Source organism: Ornithorhynchus anatinus, chromosome 1 (genome assembly GCF_004115215.2).
Source record: "Ornithorhynchus anatinus isolate Pmale09 chromosome 1, mOrnAna1.pri.v4, whole genome shotgun sequence".
NCBI classification, from domain to species: domain Eukaryota; kingdom Metazoa; phylum Chordata; class Mammalia; order Monotremata; family Ornithorhynchidae; genus Ornithorhynchus; species Ornithorhynchus anatinus.
In genome coordinates, this window is record NC_041728.1 from 97036530 (window position 1) to 97063326 (window position 26797).

Here is a 26797-nt window from a genome sequence, read left to right on the forward strand (position 1 = left end):
GCATGACCTAGTGGAAAGAGCACAGGACTGGGAATCAGAGGACTTGGCTTCTAATCCCCACTCTGCCACTTGTCTGCTCTGTGACCTTGGGAAAGTCACTTAGCGTCTCTGTACCTCAGTTCTCTCATCTGTAAAATGGGGATTAAGGCTGTGAGCCCCATATGAGACATGGGCTGTGTCCAACCTGATTAGTTTAAATCTACTCCAGCACTTAAAACAGTATCTAACACATAGTAAGTGCTTAACAAATACCATACCAAACCATAATTCTAATGGGTTCAAATACATCTGATTAGATTTAACTGAAATTCTTCCGTCTGACTTCGTTTTGAGTACAGGTTTAGGAGTTAGAGGACCTGGGTTCTAATCCTGGCTCCACCACATACCTGCTGTGTGACTTTGGGCAATCATTTAACTTCTCTCTTCCCCAATTTTCTCATCTGAAAAATGGGATTCTATACCTGTTCTCCTTACTACTTAGTCTGTGAACTCCATGTGGGACCTGATTTTCTTGTATTATCCTAGCACTTAGCACAATGGTAGCACAGTGGTAGACACAGAGTAGACACTAAACAAATGTTATTCAGTCATTCATTCAATAGTACTTATTGAGCGCTTACTATGTGCAGAGCACTGTACTAAGCGCTTGGGATGAACAAGTCGGCAACAGATAGAGACAGTCCCTGCCGTTTGACGGGCTTATCATCATTATGTTATTATTAATTCTCCAATTTCTATCCCACCAAAATATATCATGTCTGACCTGATTACCATTAGTTCAGTTAGTTCATTAGCTTAGTTCAGTGCTTGACATATTAACTGGTCAACAAGTACCACAATTATTATTATTATTATGAGTTTAAATCAATCATTTATACTTATTGAGTTCTTACTATGGGTAGATCATTGTACTAAGCGCTGAGGAGCATATAATTTAACAATATAAGTGCCCTGACTTGCTCCCTTTATCCACCCAGCTTGCCTGCCCCACAGCACTTAGGCACAAATCTAATTTACCCTGTATCTACCTCAGCGCTTAGAACAGTGCTCTGCACATAGTAAGCACTTAACAAATACCAGCATTATTATTTATTTATTTATTTATATAATAATGTTGGCGTTTGTTAAGCACTTACTATGCTTATGCTAAGTAACAAATACCAACATTATTATTATTATGTGCGGAGCACTGTTCTAAGTGCTGGGAAAGATACAAGGTAATCAGGTTGTCCCTTGTGAGGCTCACAGTCTTAATCCCCATTTTACAGATGAGGTAACTGAGGCACAGATAAGTTAAGTGACTTGCCCACAGTCACACAGCTGACAAGTGGCAGAGGTGGCATTCGAACCCATGACCTCTGACTCCCAAGCCCAGGCTCTTTCCACTGAGCCATGCTACTTCTCTAATTGAATGTCAGTCTCCTCTAGACTTTAAGCTCTTTGTGGGCAGGAAATGTGTCTTTATATTGGTATAATATACTCTCCAAAGTGCTTAGTATAGTGTTCTGCAGACAGTAAGTGCTGAGAACAATTGAATAATAATAATAATAATGATGGTGTTTGTTAAGCACTTACTATGTGCAAAGCACTGTTCTAAGCACTGTGGGGATACAAGGAGATCAGGTTGTCCCATATGGGGCTCACAATCTTAATCCCCATTTTACAGATGAGGTAACTGAGGCAAAGAGAAGTTAAGAGACTTGCCCAAAGTCACACAGCTGACAAGTGGCGGAGTCGGAATTAGAACCCATGACCTCTGACTCCCAGGTCCGGAATCTTTCCACTGAGCCGTGCTCCTTCTATAATAATAATGATGATGGTATTGCTTAAGCACTTACTATGTGCCAAGCACTGTTCTAAGCATTGGGGAAGATACAAAGTTATCAGGTTGTCCCAAGTGGGACTCAGAGTCTTAATCCTCATTTTCCACATGAAGTAACTGAGGCACAGAGAAGTGAAGTGAGTTGTCCAAAGTCACAAAGCTGACAAGTGGCAGAGGCAGGATTAGAATCCATGACCTCTGAATCCCAAGCCCGGGCTCTCTCCACTTAGCCACGCTGCTTACTGAATGAATGAAGGGAGCAAATCCAAGTGCTAGGGTGATGCAGAAGGGAATGGGAGAAGAGAAAATGAAGGCTCAGTCAGGGAAGGCCTCCTGCAGGAGATATGCCTTCAGTAAGTCTTTGAAGGTGGGGAGAGTAATTGCCTGTAGGGTATGAAGAGGGAGGGCATTCCAGGACAGAGGCAGAATGTGGGCAAGAGATCAGTGGTGAGATAAACAGGATTGAGATACAATAAGTTAAGGAACAAAATGTCCAGGCTGGGTTCTATTAGGAGGGCAGCAAGGTAAGTTAGGAAGAAGTAAGGTGATTGAGTGCTTTAAAGTTGAGAGTAAACTGACAGGAAGGATGGTGGTGCTGTCTATGATGATGGGAAAATTGGTGTGGGGACAGTGTGTGAGTAGGAAGTAAAAAGAGTTCTGTTTTGGATATGTTAGGTTTGAGGTGTTGGTGTGACATTAAAAGTGAGGTGTCTTGAAGGCAGTAAGAAATGAGAGGCTGCAGAGAGAGAGAGAGATCAGGTCTGGAAATGTAAATTTGACAATAATTTGCATAGAGGTGGTAGCTGAAGCTATGGGAGTGAATGAGTTATCCAGAGGAGTACAACAGAGCTAGTGGACACATTCTCTTATCTAGAATCTCAGGTGAATACTGATGATGATAATGATTTCAATAAGAGATTGTCTCTCATTTCAGAATCTCTCTACCTCCACATCCTTCTGCAGAATGGAGATGATGGTACATGGTGCCTATCTTACAGCTATATTTATAGAACTAGATACCAGTACCTGTGCAAAGCTTTAAATACAGTGGAATTGGTGTGCAGTGTGAGATTCAAAGTTGCAGTGTTATCGTATAGAATTTTGGAAATAAAAACTTTGATTCTAGTATTAGTCATCCTAATATTGTGTAACCAGGAGTGGATCCAATTCGCGAAGTGGAGGCAGGCCATTCATTTTGTTTCTCTGTTTATCTACATTTGTTCCATTTATATTTTCAACTTGGCTTTCTTTGAAAATAATAAAAGAGATTGTGCTATTTTAGTGCCTTCAGTTTCTCAGAGGTTCCCATGTCTACTTGGAAGGAGCTAATGTAGGAAGGATAGAATGTTCCCTTAGTGCCAGGGCTGCAGCATAAATGAGGGCAGATGTATCTGTGGGTTTACTAATGGCCAACAAAGCCCAATAATTATTAATATCATTTGGGGCTGAACATGCTGCGTGAAGGAACCTGGCAGCTCCCAGAGGGCAGCAAGCTCTGGATTACCCAGAGAATCTCATCCTCTTGCCCATATCCTGCCTCTGGCCTGGAACACCCTCTTTTTATATAACTGGCAATTACTCTCTCTAAAGACTTACTGAAGGCACATTTCCTCCAAGAGGCCTTCCCTGAGTAAGTAAGCCCTCAATTCCTCTTTTTGCATTCCCTTCTGCATCATTCTGACTTGCTCCCATTATGCACCCTCCTGACCCCAGCCCAACAGCACCTATGCACATATCAGTAATTTATTTATATTAATGTTGGTCTCTAAGCTATAAGCTTGTTGTGGGTGGGGAATGTGTCTGTTATACTCTGGTGTTGTACTCTCCCAAGCGCTTAGTAATAATAACTGTGGTATTTGTTAAGTATGTACTGTATACCGGGCACTGTACTAAAAGCTGGAGTGGTTACAAGCAAATTGGGTTGGACACAGTCCCTGTGCCACATGGGGCTCACAGTCTCAATCCCCATTTTACAGGTGAGGTAACTGAGGCACAGAGAATTGAAGGGACTTGCCCTCGATCCCACAGCAGACAAGCAGCGAAGTCGGGGTTAGAATCCAAGACCTTCTGACTCCCAGGCCCACGCTCTCTCCACTACACCATGCTGCTTCTAGTGCCATGCATACAGTAACTTCTCAATAAATATGGATCGATTGTTTTTCTTCCCTCATGTGGGGCTGGAGAAGGAAGCAAGAACAGGTCCTCATCTAGTGGTCCTCATCTAGCTCTCCAGATCAGTCAGTAATAGTTTTCATTGAACAACTGGGGGAAATTGTGTGCCAGGGGCGGGAACGGTTTTGGACAAAGAATGAAGTCTCCATATCCAAGGAGCCTTCAGTGGCAGATTCCATCTCACCAAACCTCATTAACCATTGGTCTTTGGGTTACTTACTTACTTTTTTAAAATAATATTTGTTTAGTGCTTACTATGTGTCAGGCACTGTACTAAATGCTGGGATAGATACAAGCTTTACAGGTTGGACAGAGTCCATGGCCCACATGGGGCTCACTATCTTAATCCCCATTTCACAGATGAGGTACCTGAGATCCAGAGAAGTGAAGTGACTTGTCTAAGGTCACACAGAAGACAAATGGCAGAGTTGGGATTAGAACCCAGGTCTCTTTGACTGCCAGGCCCATGCTCTATTCACTGGCTATGCTGATTCACTTCATCCAAGAAGGGGGATGTAGAGATTCTTCCTGTTCCCCAGTCCTTTTGCTTTGAGTTGGAAGAGTGCCTATTCATCATCTTCTTTCCCCATTCTCTATTTGTTTCCTTGATCTAGCTTCAGATGAAACACTTGTAGTGGAACAGAGTAGGTGCTGTCATTGAATTTGGGAGTGGGATCAAAAGTGATTTGCTTCAGTCCATGGTGTCAGGAATGTTTTTCCATTAATTGAAATCTCCTATGAGCTTCCAAATTGGTCCAGGAATATTTTGGGTTTGTTTTTTTGTTGGCACCATTTATTAGGCACCATACTAAGTGCTGGAGTAGATACAGGTTAATCAGATAGGGCACAGTCCATGTCCCACATGGGGCTCACAGTCTTAATTTCCATTTTCAGATGAGGGAACTGAGTCACAGAGAAGTTAAGTGACTTGCCCAAGGTCACACAGCAGAGAAGTGGCAGAGCCAGGAGTAGAAGCCAGGTCCTTCTGACTTCCAGTCCTGAACTGTATCCACTAGGCCATGCTGTTTCTTTTTGACAGATTGACATCTGGTAACCCTCCTGCTGGAGGTCCTGTGCTGCTCCATTCATCCATAGATCACAGAAAGTTGCATTAAGACTTCTAGTTTATGAGTAGGGGTGGGGAGAAGGGGCTAAGAGCTGGCAAAGTCCAAACTGAAGACTTTGAGCCAGGGGAATGACCAAGCACTAGTATTTCCGGGGCAGGGCAAATTGGGTGTCATTCACTGGCCTGGGATTTTCCCCACCAGACTTGGCTCAGAGCCAGGTCTATCTTAGCTGACCTTGAGTAAAATTCAAGTCACAGTAGGAATCTTCCAAGATAAAATTATGCACATAGTAGGCATTCAGTATAGTGTTCACTACAATACTCTTCCCATAGGAAGAATTCAGTACAATATTCTTCCCAGTTTTGTACTCTGAACATAGTATGTTCAATTTACTAAGCACTTACTGTATTCAAAGTGCTTGGATAAATACAAGGTTATCAGATCAAACTCAATTCTAGTCGCACGCAGGGCTCATAATATCTCTCTTTCCCCCATCTTACAGTCAAAGAAATTGAGTCTCAGAGTGGTTAAACGACTTCCCTAAAGTCACACAGAAGCATTGCAGGTAAGTGGCAGAGCTTGGACTAGAACCCAATTCCCATGTGCTTCCCTAGGCCAAGTTTCCCCCCAGGTTGATGATGATGATAATAGCAGAGATGATGGGATTCTGTTTCCAGATGATTTCAGATGTTAGGAAACAGGTCTAGGTCCTGGGAGCAAAGGATAAATCACCTTCCACCCACTTAGTCGGAGGCTTGGGGATTATTCATCCCAGGAATAATGTTGGTATTTGTTAAGCGCTTACTATGTGCTGAGCACTGTTCTAAGCGCTGGGGTAGACATAGGGGAATCAGGTTGTCCCACGTGGGGCTCACACTCTTAATCCCCATTTTACAGATGAGGGAACTGAGGCACAGAGAAGTTGTGACTTGCCCACAGTCACACAGCCGACAAGTGTCAGAGCTGGGATTCAAACTCATGATCCCTGATTCTAGGGCCCGTGCTCTTTCCACTGAGCCACGCTGCTTCTCTAAGGTTTACCCAGTTCAATAGAATTAGAAGGAAAATGCCAGGGGCCATGTCCCCTAGACTGTGAGTTCACTGCAGGCAGGGAATGTGCCTACCAACTATATTATATTGTACTCTCCCAACTGCTTAGTACAGTGTTCTGCACACAGTGAGTGCACAGTAAATGCAATTGAGCTAATTAACCACTCTCTGAAATGGCTGCTCAGTCTCCTGTAGGGGCTGGTCAATCAGTAAATCAATCAGTGGTAATTACTGAATACTTACTGTAGGCAGAGCATGGTACCAACAGCTTGGAAGAGAGTTATATCATAAGTAAAGCCTACATTCTCTGTCACCAGAGGGCTTACACTCTAATGGAGAAGGCAGGTAGGCAGGAAGATTTTTTAACAGTAAGTGGAGGCAGGATGAAGGGCAAAAATTTAACAGGCACTAGCATAAATTTGTCAGGATGGACCAACTGAATAAATAATTGAATGTGAAATAGAATATACATATATACATATGTGCCGAGGATGAGAATTAATATATGCATATAGAATGGAATGGGGATTTCAGACAAAAAGGTCCCCAGGATTTTATGACCTGTGACTTCTGGCAAAACCCCGCTGAGGTTTCCTCTGGTGCTTTTCCATACAAGAAACAGTGGATGATGCAAGTCAGGGAAGGGGAGAGAGTCTGAGAAGCCTTGTCCCTGGTGATCTCATCTCTCCATTATTGACTTCTCTCTCAACACTACTGCCTCCCACCCTTTGCTCAACTCTCTTCCCTGGTGGAACGTGGCTTAGTGGTGAGAGCACAGGTTTGGGAGTCGGGGAAGTGGGTTTAATCCAGGCGCTGCCACTTTTCTGCTGTGTGACCTTGGGCAAGTCACTTAACTTCCCTGTGCCTCAGTTACCTCATCTGTAAAATGGGGATTAAAACTGTGAGCCCCACATGGGACAACCTGATTACCCTGTATTTACCCCTGCACTTAGAACAGTGCTTGGCACATACTAAGTACATAACAAAAACCATCACCATCATAATAATAATGTTGGTATTTGTTAAGCTCTTACTTTGTGCAGAGCACTGTTCTAAGCACTGGGGTAGATACAGGATAATCAGGTTGTCCCATGTGAGGCTCTCAGTTAATCCCCATTTTACAGATGAGGTAACTGAGGCAGAGAAGTTAAGTGACTTGTCCACAGTCACACAGCTGACAAGTGGCAGAGCTGGGAGTCAAACCTATGACCTCTGACTCCGAAGCCCAGGCTATTTCCACTGAGCCACGCTGCATCATTATTAAACTCCACGGTCGATACAAACTAATCAGGTTGGACACAGTCCATATCCAACATAGGGCTCACAGTCCCAATCCCCATTTTAGATGAAGTAACTGAGGGCCAGAGAAGCAAAGTGACTATCCCAAAGTCACAAAGCAGACAAGTGGGTTAGAACCCAGGTCTTCTAACTCCTAGGCCTTTGCTCTTTCCACTAGGCCAGGAAAAAAGTGGAAGATGCTCATGTCATCCCATCAGCCACCTCAGCACTAATATATAGTTATCCATTTATTGGCTGTTGATTTAGCCATTAACTTGTATTTATTGTGTATATCTATCATCTTTCTCTTAGTTAAGATATAGTTTCATTCATTTCATTCATTCAATTGTATTTGTTAAGCACTTACTCTGTGCAGAGAACTGTGCTAAATGCTTGGGAAAGTACAATACAACAATAAACAGTTACATTCCCTGCCCACAATGAGCTCACAGTCTAGAGAGGGGGAGACAAGATATCAGTACAAATAACTACAATTACAGATGTCTTTTGTTTTTCATTATATGACTATATTCTTAAAGGCAGAGATGGTGTTTTTAGCATCTTAGGATGAGAAACAGAGTGGCCTACTGGAAAGAGCACAGGCCCAGAAGCTAGGAGACCTTGGTCCTAATCCTCGCTCCACCAGTTACCCTTTCTGTAACCCTGAGCATATCACTGAACTCCTTCCTACCTCAGTTTCATCATCTATAAAATGGACATTAAATACCCCTTCTTCTTTCCCTCTTACCTAGAATGTGAACTCCAGGTAGGATTAGTACTGAATCCAACTTAATTAACTTATATTTACTCCAGCACTTAGTATAGGGCTTGGCACATAGTAAGCACTTAATTGCAACAAGTAATTTTAATAATATGCTCCCTGAGCATTTAGTTCAGTGCTCTGCACCCAATAGGTGTTCAGCAAATACTGCTGATACATTTAAAGCTATTTCACATTTCTTTAATCTTTATTGATCTTCTGTGGACTCCTTTGAATTTCCTCAAATTTAAACTACAAGAACCAGAACTTAACCCATCTCTTTAATAGAGCTCTGACCAGCACAGAGAACAGTGTGAAGACTGTTGCCTGATATTACTTGTCAGATTCCAATCCATCCCAGCCCTGCATTGGATTTTTAATAACAGCACTGTACTGCTTACTCCTATTCAGTAATGGTTGGCTTTGTGAATGACTATGACTCCCAGATAGTTTTTTTTCTGTCATTTCCCATTCTGGAATTTTGCGGGGTTTTTTTTCAGTCCATAAGGCACATCACCTGTAATGTCCCTAAATTCCCATAATGTGCCGTGTTTGTTTGACCTCTCATGTTGCACATGTGCCCAGTTCATTTCTCCATAAGTCATACAGTTAGGAGACTGAACCCCACAAATGTTTGTCTTCAACTATCCAGCTCCCAGTCAATTGGGTACTACAAAGTCATGCATCACTTGAATCCAACAGAGCCACCCAGGGTCATCTTGATCCTGGATGGAGGAAGCATTATCACTTCTAAGCTAGTTTGAGGCATTTAGTGAGGTCTAGCCTAAGCGAAATTCAGATCCAGTCCTTAATATCTCCATATTCTCCTCAGGACAACAAACCAGTAAACAAATCATTACTGATCCTCCACAGAGAGCACAGCACTGCCCTGAGACTTAATGTCCTGGTTAATTAACAGTTCCACTGCCTGTCTCTAAGGTGTTCCCTTTCCAGTTGACCAGATCACTGAGGATCTAGAGCTCCCTCTAAACTGAAAACTCCTTGTGGGCAGAACATGTCTGCCAATTCCATTGTATTATAATCTCCCAAGAGCATAGTAAAGTTCTCTGCACACAGTAAGCACTCAATAAATGCCATTGATCAGTGAAAGCATTGATTGAGGAGTCATCTAAAGTTCTAAAGTGACACAGGCTCCAAATGATGATAGCTTCTGGGTCAGGGAACACATTAACCCTGGGAATCCACAGTGAAGTGATTGGGTAGAAAAGAGGATAAGCATCTTGTCGTTTTTGCAGGACTAAGTCAAGCATACCAACTTCTTGTTTTCCTTCCAGTCTGTTCCAGGAGAATGTACAAATGTGACATGATCCCAGTTTACCAGCCATTAAAAAAGTGGTATGACTTGTAGAAAGAGCATGAAGTGGGAGCCTGGAGACCAGGATTTTAATTCCTATTCATCTGGGTGATCCTGTTTAAGCTATTTAATTTCTATGGGTCTCAGTTTCCTCTGCCCTTCTTACCTCGGCCTTCCTTATCTCTATATTTTGAGCCTGTGCAGGACAACAACAGTATCTCAAATGCTTACCTCGTATCAACTTGACAAGTAATACAATGCTTAATAAATACCATACTTAATAAACATGCTCTATTTCCCAGGATGGTGGGTGATGATTTCTTTCAGAAAAACTTGGAGAGTTTTCAAGCCATGGGTCTAATTCAACGAGGAATATAGACCTAGCTGCTGAGGGAATGTCTTCGTTCTGGTTTATAGTTTTTTTTTTGCACTGCCTAATAGAGCAGGGAACTTTGAAATGTGGTGACCAACATCCAAATCTATTGGTGAAGGACTCATCTCATCCACCTCATCCTACTTGTCTAACCCGGCTCTGATCACGAGAAAATTCAAGGCTGCCTTCTTCAGGAGGAGCTCAATTCACAACAGCCTTGGAACTAGTCCCCAAAGGAACCCACTACATCCATGATTCTCCTTTTTAGGAGAAGTTTCTGTAGCAGACACATACCTTCACCGTTAGGGGTCGGCAATAGACAAGATGTTCAGGGGCTCTGCTCTGTTACTCCAGAGGTCAGAGAAGTTCAGGATCTTAATCCATCCTTAAAGATGCTTTTCATCTGGTCCTGGGCCCCTCTCTTTAGCCACTGCACTGTCAGTTAAGCCAGCAACCTGAGATTCTTGGGGCATTTATTTCTGTTTTTATTATTATTATTAATAGTAGTAGTTATTTAATGACTAGCATTTGTAAAGTGCTTACTACGTGCCAAGCACTGCACTAAATCCTGGAGTAGTTACGAGATAATAATAATAATAATGTTGGCATTTGTTAAGCACTTACAATGTGCAGAGCACTTTTCTAAGGGTTGGGGTAGATACAGGGTAATCAGGTTGTCCCACGTGAGGCTCACAGTCTCCCCATTTTACAGATGAGGTAACTGAGACACAGAGACGTGAAGTGACTTGCCCACAGTCACACAGCTGACAAGTGGCAGAGCCGGGATTCGAACCTATGACCTCTGAGTCCCAAACCCATGCTCTTTCCACTGAGCCACGCTGCATCAGATCCGACAAAGTCTCTGACCCACATGAGGTTCACAAAGGGACAGGTAAACAGTATTTTATTTCTATTTTACAAGTTACAAAAAGTTCTATTTTCAACAAATTTTCTTTCTCTGGTGTACTGTATTGCCAGTGAAGGGATGGTATGGGGTGGGGAAGGTGGCAGGATGGGATTCCCTCCACAGTTAGGTCAGGGGTGGGTGGGCAGGGGCTTAGAGAAGCTCCCCACATTTTTTAAATAATATTTGTTAAGCATTTACTATGTGTCAAGCACTGTTTCAAGTACTGGGATAGATACAAGTGAATTAGGTTAGACACAATCCTTGTGCCACCTGGGGCTCACAGTTTAATTAGGAGGGAGAACAGGAGAAATGAGGCACACAAAAGTTAGTGATTTGCTTAAGGTCAAACGACAAGCATTTGTTAGAGTCAGGATTAGAAGCCAGGCCCTCTGACTTCAAGGCCCGTGCTTTTTCCACTAGGTCAAGCGTTTCCTGGGGGATTTGCTTTCAGCTGGCAAGAAAGGAAAAAAAAGCAGGACCACCCCTTCTGCAGCAATCCTCTGAAAAGCCTGAAGCCTCACCATCTCTCTCAAAAAGCCCCTGAAACTCCTCAAGCTAATGGAGAACCAAATTAGCAAACAAGACCAAGGGAACAGTGAAAATGTATGTGATTTTGAAGACTTCACTGAAAATCATATGATGATAATCTCTTGAATTTGAATTTTCTGTTTCCCAAATACATTCATATTACTTATCTTTCTGGTGAGGAAGATTTTACAGGTGAGGAAACACAGGCCCAGAGAGTTTGTCGCCCCCTCTCGCTGTCCTTCACTTCTGACCCACAATCTACTATCAAATCCAGCTGGTCCCTTCATTTCCACCCAAGACCTACAACCCCTGTCCAAGATCTGATCGTATTGACGCTGGACTGTAGTATCGACCTCCTTGTTAGCCTCCTTACCTTCAGCCTCTCCCTTCTCTAATCATTACTGCACAATCTGCCACCTTAACCATATTATCAAACCATTAACACATATTTCTCCATTCCTAAAAACTTTCTATTGCCTGTCCAACCTCCCGTCTCTCCCCACTTCAGTCTATATTTCACTCTGCTGCCCGTATTATCTTTCAACAGAAGCATTCTAGGCATGTCATCCACTGCCTCAAAAATCTCCAGTGGTTGCCCATCAACCTTCGTACAATGCAAAAGCTCCTAACTATTGGCTTCAAAGCTCTCCATCACCTTGTCCGCTACTACCTCACCTCCCTTCTCTCCTTCTACAGTCTAACCTGCACACTCCGCTCCTCTGTCACTAACCTCCTCATTGTGCTTCATTCTCGCCTGTCCCGCCATCGACTCCTAGCCCACATTTAACTCTGGCCTGAAATGCCCTTCCTCGTCACTGCCAAGCTAGTACACATCCCCCCTTCAAGGCCCTACTGAAAGCTCACTTCCTCCAGGAGGCCTTCCCAGACTGAGCCCCCCTTTTTCTCTGCCCCCTTCCCCTCCCCATTGCCTCAACTCCCTCACTCTGCTCTACCCCCCTCCCTGCCCCACAGCACTTGTGTGTATATGTACATATTTATTATTTTATTTATTTTATTAATGATGTGTATATATCTATAATTCTATTTATATTGATGCTATTGATGCCTGTCTACTTGTTTTGTTGACTGTCTCCCCACTTCTAGACTGTGAGCCTGTTGTTGGGCAGGGATTGTCTCCGTTGCTGAATTGTATTTTCCAAGCACTTAGTACAGTGCTTTGAACACAGTAAGTGCTCAATATATATGACTGAATGAATGAATGAAATGAAACCTCCTCAAAATGGGCTTCAAAGCTCTTCACTAACTCACCCCACCTTACATATCTGCTCTCTTCACTGGCTATTTCCCACTTCACTCTCTTTGTTATTCTCAAGGTAATCTTCTAATTGTACCTCACTCTTGAGTCTCCCCTTGTATTCACTGGTCTCCCAGTTTGGAACTCCCTCCATCCCTCAAATTTGACAGGCTCCACACAAAGTTCTCTTGAAATCCCATCTCCCTCAACAAGCCTTCTCTGATTAATTCCTAGCACTTATATCCATATAAACCCTCAGCAAATTCTAACCCTCATGGACCTCCTTACACCCAAAATTAGCACTTATATCTGTATATTTTTCAATTGTACGTTGTGATTTATTTGACTCCTTACTTGATTACTCTATTTGTAAGCATTTTCCTGTCTGTCATCCCTCATTAGAGTTTAAACTCCTGGTAGGCAGAGAACTTACCCCTTCTTTGTTTTGTACTTCCCAAGTGCCTAGAACAGTGCACTGTACCCAGAAGGAGCTCAATAAATGTTATTACTACTGCTACTACTACTATTACTAAGTGAATTGCTTGAGGTCATTCAGCAGGCCAGTGGCTGACCCTTAACTAATAATAATGATATTTGTAAGGACTTTAATATGTGACAGTTAATCAGTTGCATTTATTTAGCACTTACTATGGGCAGAGCACTGTACTAAGCACTAGGGAGAGTACCTTACAACCGAATTAGCAGACACATTCCCTGCTCATAATAAGTTAAACACTAATCACTGAGGTAGGTACAAGATAATCAGGTTGGACACTGTCCCTCTCTCACATAAGTTTCACAGTATAAGGGGGAGGGAGAACAGGTATTGAAGGTCCATTTTACAGTTAAGGAAATTGAGGCACAGAGAAGTTATGTGACTTGTCCAAGGCTATAAAGCAGTTATCTGGAGGGGTTGGGATTAGAACCCAAATCCTTTGACCTCCAGACCCACTCTTTTTCCACTAGATCATGCTGCTTCTAACTCCTCAAAATGTGTTCTTGGAACTGGATATGTGTTGTTTGAGAAACAGCATGGCCTATTCAAATTGAACATGAGCCTAGGAATCAGAGGACCTGGGTTCTAATCCAGGCTCTGGCACTTGCCTGCTGTGTGATCTTGGGCAAGTCCCTTATCTTCTCTTTGCATCAGCTTTCTCATCTGTTAATTAGGTAGTCAGTAAATGTTCTCCCATTTCAACTGTGAGACCCTTGTGTGATAGAGACTATATCTGGATTAATTAATTTTATACCTATTCCAGTGTTTAGTACAGTGTTTGGCACATATTGAGCATTTAACAAATACCACTATTATTATTGATTTATTAGACCATACTGCCTCAGCTGTGAGCATGGAGCATTGTGAAGCACACTGTCTCCTCCTGGAGCTTTAGTGCCAGATAGTATCATTCATTCAAAAGTATTTATTGAGCGCTTACTATGTGCAGAACACTGTACTGAGAACTTGGAATGTACAATTCGGCAACAGATAGAGACAATCCCTGTCCAATGACAGGCTCACAATCAGCATCCTGAAGCCTAATGGTATTGTTTGAAAAACACCTGCTCTATTAGCTCTTAAAACAGCATACCTGAAAGAACAGGGGAGTAGGCAGCCAACAGAGCCAACTCTTTTTGAAGAGAAGATCGAGGGAACAAACTGTAATTACCACTATTGCTGAAAGAATGGGTCCCTCATGCTTGTACTTTAAATTCTCACTTAACTCTGTGGAGTCAATACATAAACTTTAATTCAGACACCAGTACCACTGTTCACAGCTCATCCATCATAAGCACTAAGAGGTTTTGAAGCCTGCATTTTCCAGGTAGAATTAGTACTCCTTCTCTGCCCCAAATCTCTCCTCTGGGAAGCCAGGATCTCTCTCTGCCTGCAGAAACTCTAGACTAATGAGACCATCAGCATTTGAAGGCATCACTCGGTTGGTGGTTTTCCCCAGCAGACTGGATTAAACCTCACTCTCCCTCACCCCTGCTTTTTCGCCGGACTCATCGCTCCACCTGGAGACCCAAGTTGCTTTTTTCTGACCTCGTAGGGAAGTGTGCAACCACTGAAATGGAAGAGGCCAGGGCTGGGTTTCCCATGGGGTCCCGGGTGACTGGCTTCAGATTCGGCAAGCCGGCAGAGTCTTGGGGTTCAGGCTCAGATTGTGAGACATCTACACCGGGCCCAGAGCTATGTATCAGCAGGAAAATCCATATTTTCTCCTCAGACAGGCCAAGACCCTCTCCCAGCTCAGGACCAGAGCTGCCCCTTGTCAAGGTTGCTGGTAGAAACCTTTGAAGTGCCTCCACAGGAAATTTATAAGCACCAACCAGTGCACCCACAACCTGCTGCTCCAGTGAACTATTTCCAGCCCTGGGTGCAGTTTCAGGGTCAGGTTTCCTCCTGTTTCCCCAAAGCTATTCACTTTGCTCAGGCCCAATTGGAGCTGAGTCATGAAGTCTAATAAAGCTTTCAAGGTCAATAAACTCACATAAGCTTCCAGGAGGAGTCGTGAGTAAATTTACTCTCTTCATACAATACAGTGTTTGTGAGCAAAGAAAATAAGAGACCCAGCCTATGTCGCTCAGTTAAAGGGGACTTGGAAAGGGAAAAATCTGTCCCTGTGTGTCATGTGATAAATTTATATTCAGATTTACTCTAAAAATTGGCTCTGAATAAGGATTTTAGGCAATAATAACATAGGCATATAAAAAAACAGTACCAGCTCAAAATTTGGAGAAATTTCATTGTATTTAGAGGGAATGTGGTTTTATACTCTATCAGTCTACACATCCTAAAATGAAGTGACCCAGTATTAAATAAAACCTCATGAAGACTAGATGCCCAGGGAATGTGCCATACTAACCCTCAAATTCTTCTCTACTGGTTGAGTTGCGGGCATGAACCCCAGAGGCCAACCTACATTCCTGATGCTCTACCAACTGTGCAAAGGGCAGATTTCTTCCTACAGAAACGAGGAAAAAAAGATGTTAATCTTGCTTCATGTAGTGAGAGGATAGAGAAGGAGCAGAACATATTGGATAAAGCACGGGCCTGGGAGTCAGAAGGTCATGGTTCTAATCCTGGTTCTGCTACTTGCTGTTATGTGACCTCATTTCTCTGTGCCTCAATTACCTCACTGTAATATGGGGATTAAGAATGTGAGCCCCACGTGGGAGAGAGATATGTCCAGCCCACTTTTCTTGTATCCACCCCACTGCTTAGTACAGTGCTTGGTATATTAGAACAGTGCTGCGCACGTAGTTTGTAAGTGCTTCTAATCCCGGCTCTGGCACTTGTCAGCTGTGTGACTTTGGGCAAGTCATTTAATTTCTCTGTGCCTCAGTTACCTCATCTGTAAAATGGGAATTAAGAATGTGAGCCCCACATGGGACAGGCTTATTACCTTATAGCTCCCTCAGTGCTAAGAACAGTGCTTGGCACATAGTAAGCCCTTAACAAATGCCATCATTATTATTATTATTGTTAACAAATACCATTATTACAGAATAAGTACTTAACAAATAGCACAGTTATGATTATTATTATCATCAGTGGTGCAGACCACAGTGGCACAGAGGGTTTTGAGACCATAAAAAGCCAGACAATTCAAAAGAGGGCAAGTACCTCAGGGAGGTAAATCCCTTTACTTTTTCTCAGTCGCTCACCTGCTTGTCTTGGAGCTCTTCCATCATATATTCTCAAGCAATAGTAATTGCAGTGTTTTTTGAGGGCTTTCTATGTATCAAACACTATACTACTCCCTGGGGTAGATACATGATAAAAGGTTTAGACACAGTACCTGTTGAGGCTCACAGGAGGGATGACAGGTAGTGAATCCCATTTTACAGATAAGGAAACTGAGGCCCACAGAAATTAAGTGACTTGCCCAAGGTCACAGAGCAGTCAGGTAGTAGAACTGGGATTAGAACTCAGGTCCTCTGACTCCCAAGGCCTCTACTCTTTCCATCAGGCCATGCTGCTACTTAAATAATTGAGTGAGAATAGGAACAGCAGGGAGCATTGAAGAGAACTCACAGCATTTGGATCCCATTGACTCATTAAATCATATTTATTGAGCACTTACTGTGTGCAAAGCACTGCTGAAGGTGCCAGCAGGCAGGTTGGACACTGGGAGGCAGGTGGGCCTAGTGAAAGAGCACGGGCCTGGGAATCAGAGGACCCAGATTCTAGTCCCAGATCTGCCACTTGCCTGCTGTGTGATCTTAGGCAAGTCACAACTTCTCTGTGCCTCAGCTTCCTCATCTATAAAATAGAAATGAGATTCCTGCTCTGCCAACCTCAAAGATTATGAGCCCCATGTGAGACAGGGGCTGTGTCTGATCCGCTTATCTTATATCTATCTCAGAACTTGGCATCTTGCAGGCATCTAAAACCTACCATTATTATCATCGGCCACATTTGTGCTCCTGTGCAATGTTTCTGTGACCATGGCCAGCCGCTCAGAGACCTTAGTTCGAGCAGAGCACAGAGTTGGTATACAGTTCTCTTGCTTATTACTTCTTTCCTGGGATCCAGCTCTTGTAGAGGCAGACTAAATAAACCCAGTAAATAAAATATGAGGCCTACTGACGTGTTTTGTTCCCAAACAGAATCAGCCAAGCTGAATACTTTGACTCAGTTCTGTTGGATGGGCAGCCACAGGGATCACTGCCTCTCTTCAACAGTATCCAAAGGTTTCCAAATAGCAGTGTGTGATGCAGCATCACATCTTTGAAATAGGAAAAAAAAACTGTACAAGCACTGACCACTCTTCGTCTTCAACCTGAGGACCCTTTTCCCTCCTTATGATGGTATTTGTTTAGAGCTTACTATGTGCCAAGCACTGTTCTAAGCACTGGTGTAGATACAAGCTAATCATGTTGGACACAGTCCCTGTCCCACATGGGTCTCACAGTCTTAATCCCCATTTTACAGATGAGGTAACTGAGGCACAGAAAAATGAAGTGATTTGTCCAAGGTCATGCAGCAGACAAGTGGCAGAGCCAGGGTTAGACCGCAGGTCCTTCTGACTCCCAGGCCCGTGGTCTACCCACTAGGCTATGATGACATTCTTCCCTTGTACTGTGCTTTGTGCAAGCTGAAGTTTTTGGGGTGGGGTACCTAATTATTGCATCACCCTCATCAGTTTACATGTAGGAAGAATTACCACTCATGCAAGAGTCCAGAGCCCAGTGACAGTTGGCCTACACCCCTGTAATAATGATGATGATAATAATAATAATTGTGATATTTGTTAAGAGCCAAGTATTGTGCTAAGTCTCTAGGATAGAGACATTACAATCAGACCCACCATACATGGGACTCAGTATAAAAGAGAGAGAAAACAGGTATTTAATCTCCATTTTACAAATGAAAAAACTGAGACCCAGAGAAGTTAAGTGACTTGTCCAAGGCCATAGAGCAGGTAAGTAGCCAAGCCAGGATTAGAATTCAGGGATCCTGATCCACAGCTGTTTATTCTTCCCACTAGGTCACACTAGAGAAGCCGTAATAAGAGAATAATATATTTCTCCATGACCTGTGACCTTGTATTTGGTCCTGCCAAGGGCTGGGAGCAGTCAGGGTGGGACACAGGCTACATGGGAATTAGTGAGGACTTGGAGCTGGGGGAAATCTACTGGGCTGCTTCCTTGATAATTCTTCCAGTATTTTCCACTAAACAACATAATGGCATCATCCTCCCAGAATTTAGGCAAATTCTGAAAGTACATGCCATTTATTTATATTAATTTAATTTACTCATTTGTTTTCATTTTATATCTATTTGCTCTCTCTGAACTATGGTGTATTAGTCAGTGTATGTCCGCTAGTTCCTTTAAGCTGTAAGCAACTTCAGGGCAAGGATCACATTTTTCATTTTTTTTGTGTGTACCAAAACTGCTAATAGAGTGCCCTATACCCAGCAGATGCATTCATTCCTTCAATCGTATTTATTGAGCGCTGTACTAAGCCCTTGGAAAGTACAGCTTGGCAACAAATATAGACAATCTCTACCCAATGGACTCACTGTCTAGAAGGATCTCAGCTAGAGACCCACACAACTCTGTCATGAGCCTGTCACAGGGGGATTATCTCCCCCTTTAGTAACAGGTACTCAGTGTATGAGTCCTTTCCCTGGAGTTTGTCTCCTCTGTCAATTGAGGTGCTCACCATAGGAGCCAGTCTCAGGGGAATTGTCTGCCCTTCAGTTTCAGGAGCTCAGTAACAAGTTCAAAAGTGAAACCAAGCCACCACTGTATACGGCAGAACATTTAATCCCACACGCTATGAATCCCGGCTCTGCCACTTGTCAACTGTGTGACTGTGGGCAAGTCACTTAACTTCTCTGTGCCTCAGTTACCTCATCTGTAAAATGGGGATTAACTGTGAGCCTCACGTGGGACAACCTGATTACCCCCTGTATCTACCCCAGTGCTTAGAACAGTGCTCGGCACATAGTAAGCGCTTACCAAATACCAACATTATTATTATTATTAATTAAAAGGGGGGTAGATGCATACACACACTCACGCTGGGGATGCTAACTACAATGTCCTGCACATAATGTGTACCCATTACAACTTTTATACAGTGTAAACAATCAAACACTGTGCAATACAACAGAGTTAGCAGGTACATTCCTTGCCCCTAGCGATCTTGCAGTCTAGATGGGGAGAGAGGCATTTATATAAATAAATAATTTATAATAGGTAATTTAAAGTTGTGTATGTAAGTACTGTTGGGTTGAGGATGAATAGCAAATGCCCAAAGTTCACATATCCAAGTGCATAGATGACACAGAAGTGGCCAGTAGTGTTCTGTATGCAGTAAGCATTCAGTATGTGTTCTATACTTCATTTAGTAGGTATCCAATACAGTGTTTGGCACACAATTGGTGCTCAGTCAATCCTGGCATTACTGACCTCTCTGAATGCTCTGAGCAATATCCTCTCCTTCACTAGTACTTCCAGATTTATTGAAAGCCCAAGTTATTGTGTGCTTTCTATGTGCGGGGCACTGTACTAAGTGCTTGGAAATGACATATTCCAATCAATCAGCCAATTACATTTATTGAGCACTTATTATGTGCAGAGCACTGTACTAAGAACCTGGGAGAGTACAACAGAATTAGCAGATACATGACCTTCCCATCATGAGTTTACTCCAGTATGAAGCAGCATGGCCTAATTGACAGAGCTCAGGCCTGGAAGTCAGAAGGACCTGGGTTCTAATCCTGACTCTACCACTTGTGTGTTCTGAGGTCTTGTGCTGAGGTCTTGTGCAAGTCGCATAAGGCTCACAGTCCTAATCCCCATTTTATAGATGAGGTAAGTGAGGCATAGAGAAGTTAAGAAATTTGCCCAAGGTCACACAGCAGTGAAGTGACAGATTCCCAGACCATGCTCTATTCTGTAGGCATCGTTGCTTCTTGTGTAAACAGAGTTAAATTATTACAAATTATTAGAACTCCAGTGGCTGGCCATCCCTTGATATCAAACAAAAACTTCTCACCATTGGCTTTAAAGCACTCCATCACCCTTCCCCCTCCTACCTCACCTCCCTTTTCTTCTTCTACAACCCAACCCGCACATTTCACTCCTTTAGTGCTAACCTTCTCATTGTGCCTCGATCTCACCTGTCTCACCACCGACCCCTAGCCTACATCCTGTCTCTGGCCTGGAACTCCCTCCCTCCTCAAATGTGACGGAAAATTACTCTTTCCCCTACTCAAAGTCTTGTTGAAGGCACAACTCTTCCAAGAGGCCTTCTCAATTAAGCCCCTCTTTTCCTCAACTCCCACTCCCTTCTATGTTGCTCTGACTTGCTCCCTTTGCTCTTCCCCTCTCCCAGCCCCCCAGCACTTATATAAATATCTGTAATTTTATTTTATTCATTTGAATTGATGTCTTTCTCCACACATCTACACTTTAAGCTTGTTGTAGGCAGGGAATGTGACTGTTTATTGTTAAAATGTACTCTCCCAAGTTAGTGCTCAATAAATAAGATTGAATGAATGAATGAATGGATACTGGATATTTTACTTCTATTCACGGTACCTATTTCTGCAAAGTTTAAACAGTAATCAATAATTAAAAAGTGACTTTCCATTATATTTCAATCAATTCATTCTCACTTCAATCAATCAATCATGTTTACTGAGTGCTTACTGTGTGTAGAGCACTGTACTAAGCGCTTGGGACAGTACAATATAACAGACACATTATCTGCTCTAAGTGAGCTTATAGCCTAGAGGGGGAGACAGAGATTAATATAAATATATTACAGATATGTACATCAGGGTTATGGGGTTGGGAAGGGGAGTATATGGAACAAGGCAGGGTGACAGGGAATGGAAGAAAAGGAAATGAGGGCTTAGTCAGGGAAGGCCTGTTGAAGGAGTTGTATTTTCAATATGGTTTTGAAGGCAGAGAGAGTAATTGTCTGCTGGATAAGGACAGGAAGGGTGTTGTAGACCAGAGGCAGGTAGTGGACAAGAGTTTGGCAGTGAGATAGATGAGCTTTAGGTACAGTGAGTAGGTTGGCATTAGAGGAACAAAGTGTGCAGGCTGGATTGTAGTAGGAGAGTAGTGAGGTGAGGTAGGACAGGGCAAGGTGATTGAATTCTTTAAATCTGATGGTAAGGAGTTTTTGTTTGATGCAGAGGTGGATGGGCAACCACTGGAGGTTCTTGAGGAGTGGGGAAACTCAAAGTGGACTAAAAGCCTTTGTAGAAAAGTGATCCAGGAGTAGAGTGAAGTATGAAGTAGAGTGGGGAGATTCAGGAGGCAGGGAAGTCAGCAAGAAGGCTAATACAGTAATCAAGGCAGTATAGGATAACTGTTTGGCTTAATGTAGTGGCAGTTTGGATGGAGAAGAAAGGATGGATTTTAACAATGTTGTGAAGGTTGAACCAACAGGATTTAGTGACAGATTGAATATGTAATTTGAAAGGGAGAGAGAAGTCAAGGATAATGCCAAGGTTACAGGCTTGTGAGACAGGAATGGTGATGGTGCTGTCTATAGTGAAGGGAATGTCAGGGGAAGGACAGAGTTTGGATAGGAAGATGAAGAGTTCTGTTTGGACATATTAAGTTTGAAGTGACAGAAGGATATCCGAGTAGCGTTGTCTTGAAGGCAGGCAGAAATGCAAAACTGCAGAGAGGGGGAGAGATCAAGGCTGGAGATGTTGATTGGAAACCATACTCATAAAGGTGGTAATTGAAGCCAAGGGAGTGAATCTAGATGGAGAATAGAAGGGGACTCAGAACTGAACCTTGAGGGACAACCAGAGTTAGGTGGTGGGAAGCAGAGAAGAAGCCTCTGACCCCTTTCACGGTCTCTATCTGTTGCCGACTTGTTCATCCCAAGCGCTTAGTACAGTGCTCTGCACATAGTAAGCGCTCAATAAATACTATTGAATGAATGAATGAATGAAAAGCCTGTGAAAGGGACTGAGAATGAACAGTCAGAGAGAAAGGAGGAAATCCAGGCGAGGACTGTGTCCTTGAAGCTGAGGTTGGATAATTTTTCCAGGAGGAGGTGGCTGATACTGTCAAAGGCAGCTGTGAGGTTGAGGAGGATTAAGTTGGAATAGAAGCCATTGGATTTGGCAAGAAGGACATCATTTGTGACTTTTGAGAGGGCATTGTCTGTGGAGTGAGATTCAGGAGGTAGGGAGTGAAGGGGATGGAAGTCGGATTGGAGGGCATCAAGAGAGATTGGAGGGGAGGAACTCGAGATAGCAGGTGTAGACAACTCACTCAAGGAGCTTGGAGAGGAATGGCCAAGGTCTCATTATTTCCCGATCCATAATCAGTGGTTTCTCTATTGAAAAATGTCATTATTTTATAAAAGCTTCTATACAGTATTCCAATATTAATTTAGGTCAAATACATAGCATTTGTTGCTCTTCTAGGGCATTTTTCTTTAATTTGTCTCCAGTGAACTTAATTAATTTGTCCTTAAGTGCCTAATCTAAGGATAATAAGCATCACTCCATAGACACTTTTGAAAAGTTATTCCATCCATTTCAACTAATTCATAACTAAACTTCCAATAGTGTAATGAATTTTCCTTGTGATATATTTCAAATGAATTTCATTCATTACGTTTTTTTTCAGGGTGTTAACCTGGCATTTGGCCTCTGCAAAACTCTTCCACATTTTTTTCATCATCAAAATATGTTTTTCAATACATTTACATGTACAATATCCAGCATAGACTTAAAGTTTGCATATTCTTCATCACATAATGCAGATAGTGTGTCAGCAGTAATTAGTGCTCTCCCTGGAGCACAACATAACTTCATATCATATAACTAGTTCAAAAAATAGTCTCTGTCTGTTGTTGCTTCCCATCAATTGCATACATAATGAATTCGCTTCAGCTGCTTGACATATTTTAAAGGTTTAATGCAGTTCATCCGTTCCAGTAGGGTTTTCTGTAAATCCACATTTCTTATTCCAATCACTATTTGATCTCTAGTGAAGAAAATCTGCAAGACTTCCAGAATTGTAGTCTTAAAACTATGTAGCATGTTTAGGTTGCAAAATTTATATATTTTACATGAAATTAAAATCTTCTAAATGTCTCATTTTCCTTTGGAAAGTAAGATTCCTGAATCTCAGGATTACCACGGTATAGTTACTCTTTTTAAGTGTTTCTAGATTACCACCATTAAGCAATGAGGCATCTCCTTTGCTGGCTATATTCCCTGGAAGATTGCAAACTTCTAAGCATTCTCTTTCACTTATAGTCCACTTGTTTTGAGGAACACCACTGTAAAACATTTCCAGTCCTGAGCAGTAGTCCCTGTCAATTTTGAATTGCTAGGTACATTTTACTGTTCCATGTCTAAACAGGGTTCTTTCTTCACTCACTGATCTACAATCTGTATTCAATTAACTCCTAGTACCACATTGATTTACTTCGCTGATAATTAAAGCCAGGCAATGCAGATTTTATAAAACAATGACTAACTGGCTTATTGATCTGTTTGAAACATACATGTGGCTCTGCCTCCTAAAGAACTGATAATCATACCATGCCTCAGGTCATGGAAAAGAAAGTGCTAATGGTTTATTAACTTGCCTTAATTAATAGGCACTTGGACACTTTCATCGTAGTAGTGATAACATTTATTAAGTACTTAACATGTGCAGACCACTGGACTGAGTGTTGGGGAAGAATATACAGGTGGGAATTATATATGGTCTCTGACCCTCAGGGACTCACAATCTAGGGCTATAAATGGGGAGAGGGAACTGGTGATGGACACATAAGGAAAGATGGAACATAATACTAAAACAACAGTGAGACCAATCAATCGATAAATCAATCAATTGTATTTGAGAGCTTACTATGTGCAGGGCACTGTAGTAAGTGCTTGGGAGAGTACAATACAAGAGAATTAGCAACTTTGTACCTCGCCCATAACAAGCTTACAGTCTAGAGGGGGAAATCGACATAAATATGATTAACTATGTAATTTATGGTATAGATTACTTAGTATGATAATGACAAATATCATCAACATCATCATCTTCATTATCAACGTCATTATCATCAATAACTGTTCGCAGAGCACTGTACTGAGCACCTACCATGAGCAGAACACAATATGAGATGTCTGGGGAACCTACAGAAGCCTGACCCAATTCCTCTCCTCAATGAGTTTTCAATCTTCTGGATTGTCAGCAGTACCCCTACTCTCCATAAAACATGACACTCTGTCATCCCACTGTCCAGGCAACTCTGCTCTACACTGGACAGTGACCATCCCCTCACTGGGGAGTTCCCCTGCAGCCGAGGGATTTCACCAAGGGTAAGCCTCTTTCTAGCTTCTGGAAATCAATCAATCAATCAGTGGTATTTATTGACTGCTTACTCTGTGCAGAACACTGTACTAAACACTTGGGAGTGTACAATGCAACATGCAATAGAGTTATATCATACAATACAATAGAGTACAGGCCATTAGAAGCAGCGCAGCCTAGTGAAATGAGCACAGGCCTGGGAGTCAGAAAGATCTGGATCCTAGCCCCAGTTCTGCCACTTGTCTGCCATGTGACCTTGGGCAAGTCTCTTAACTTCTCTGTGCCTCAGTTCTCTCAATTGTAAAATGGAGATTAAGACTGTGAGCCCCATGTGGGTTATGGACTCTATCCAACCTGATTACCTTGTATGTACCCCAGAGCTTAGAATAACGCCTGACACATAGTAAGGACTTAACAAATATCATTTAAAAAATTGGTAGTTATATTTCCTGCCCACAACAAGCTTAAGATCGGCAGGGGGAGACAGGCATTTATGTAAATAAATAAGTTACAGAAATGTACATAAAGTGCTGTGGGTCTGAAGGTGGGGTGACTATCAAATGTCCAAAGGGTTCAGAACAAAGTTCAGGGAAGCCATCGGCTTTTCTCATCTGATCTCTAATAATAATAATAATAATGATAATGGTAATATTTGTTCATTCATTTATTGAACATATTTATTGAATGCTTACTATGCTCAGAGCACTGTACTAAGTGCTTGGAATGTACAATTTGGCAACAGATAGAGACAATCTCTGCCTAATGATGGGCTCACAGTCTAAACAATATAACAATAAACAGACATATTCCCTGACCACAATGAGCTTAAGTCTAGAGACGCTTCACAAATACAAAAAGCACGTACTATGTGCCAAGAACAGTACTAAACACTAAGTTGGATCTCTAGACCCACTCCCTGCCACAGGAAGAAATGGGATGAGACTTGAGTGTGTGCAAAGACTGCAGGCTGAAGGACAGAGAGGCTCCTAATCCTTGCTTCACCAAACTCTCTCATGCAAAAGACAGTTTTCATTTAAGTTGAAAAACATGCCAATAGCAGAAAGCATAATTCACTTCAGGAGAGTTATGGTTGGCTGTAAAATAGAATACAGAACTTTTTCCTACTAAAGGCTAAATATTTTCCTTCTAATTCTTTTTGGTATTCTCTCCAGATTTGAAACTCCAATTCACATTTTGGCCCGCACTTCCCTGAACATGGACCGTGCTGGAAAAGATGAAGGATTTGAGCCACGTATTCCCAGCTTGACTTTTGGAGTTTCAGTAGGTCCGTCCCCGCTGGCACGGGTCCCTCTCCTGGTTTGAAGAAGTCAGGGCAAGGCGAAAGTCACTACGCCTGAATCATCTTGGAGCCGTGGCCCCAGGCCCCAGGCCCCTTTGGAATATTGTAAACAGAGTCACACTCCTAGTTCAGGCGATTCCAGATGCCATTTATTTTCTCGAGGTCCTTCGCCCAGCTAATGTGCTTCAGATTGAGCTTTAGCGCAGTGAATATACAGTGAAATGTCTTCACCACAAATCCACATGCAGCCAAATTCCCCTCCCAGTGGGATGGCCCCACAAGAAAGTTCCTAGAGCCCAATGCAAATGAGACCCCCCTGTTTCTCATCACCAGGAGCTTCAAACTCAAAGATAGCGCCAGCCCTTTCAGTGCCTCAGCTCCTTATCTCTGCCTCATTCTCTTTCCTTCTTTCTCTTTTACTCTTCCTTCACATCACTTTCACTTTCTTTTGCTTCCCTCTTTTTTCCCTACCTATGTCTCACATATTGTATTCCTGCCTTCTTTGTCTATCTCACTCTCTCCCTCCTGTCTTTCGGGTTTTCTCTCTTTCTTTCCATTTCTCATTATTTGTCTCTATCTCTCTCTTTCTCTTACACTATTCCTGCCTTTCTCTCTTTACCTTGGTCTCTCATTCTTTTTATTCCTCCATCTTCTTCATAACTCCCCACTCTTCTCTGTCTGCCTGTGTGCCTCTTCTCTGTCTCTCTCATTCTCTCTCTCTCTCTCTCTCTCTCTCTCTCTCTCTATATATATATATATTTATTTCTCATTCGTTCACTCTCCTGTTACAGACCTGTGTAAAAAGCAGTAAGTCTTACTCCTAGAGCACTGAAGAAAGAGACACAAGTGAATTCAGTGTCAAAGAGCTTGGCTTAGTGGGAAGTAGCTCTGAATTCGCTTGGTTGAGCTTGGGGCCTAGAGCATCTCTTGGAGGAAAAAAACCCTCTAGACTGTAAGCTTGTTGTAGTTAGGGACTGTATCTGTTTATTGTTGTATTGTACTCTCCCAAGTGATTAGTGCAGTGCTTGACACACAATAGGTGACCAATATATACAATTGATTGGCTGACCTAGAGATCCTTTCCCTCAGGGACAGACAGCAAGTCTTACAGGGGTCTTATTTCAAGTGAGAATGAGCAAATAGTGGCCTC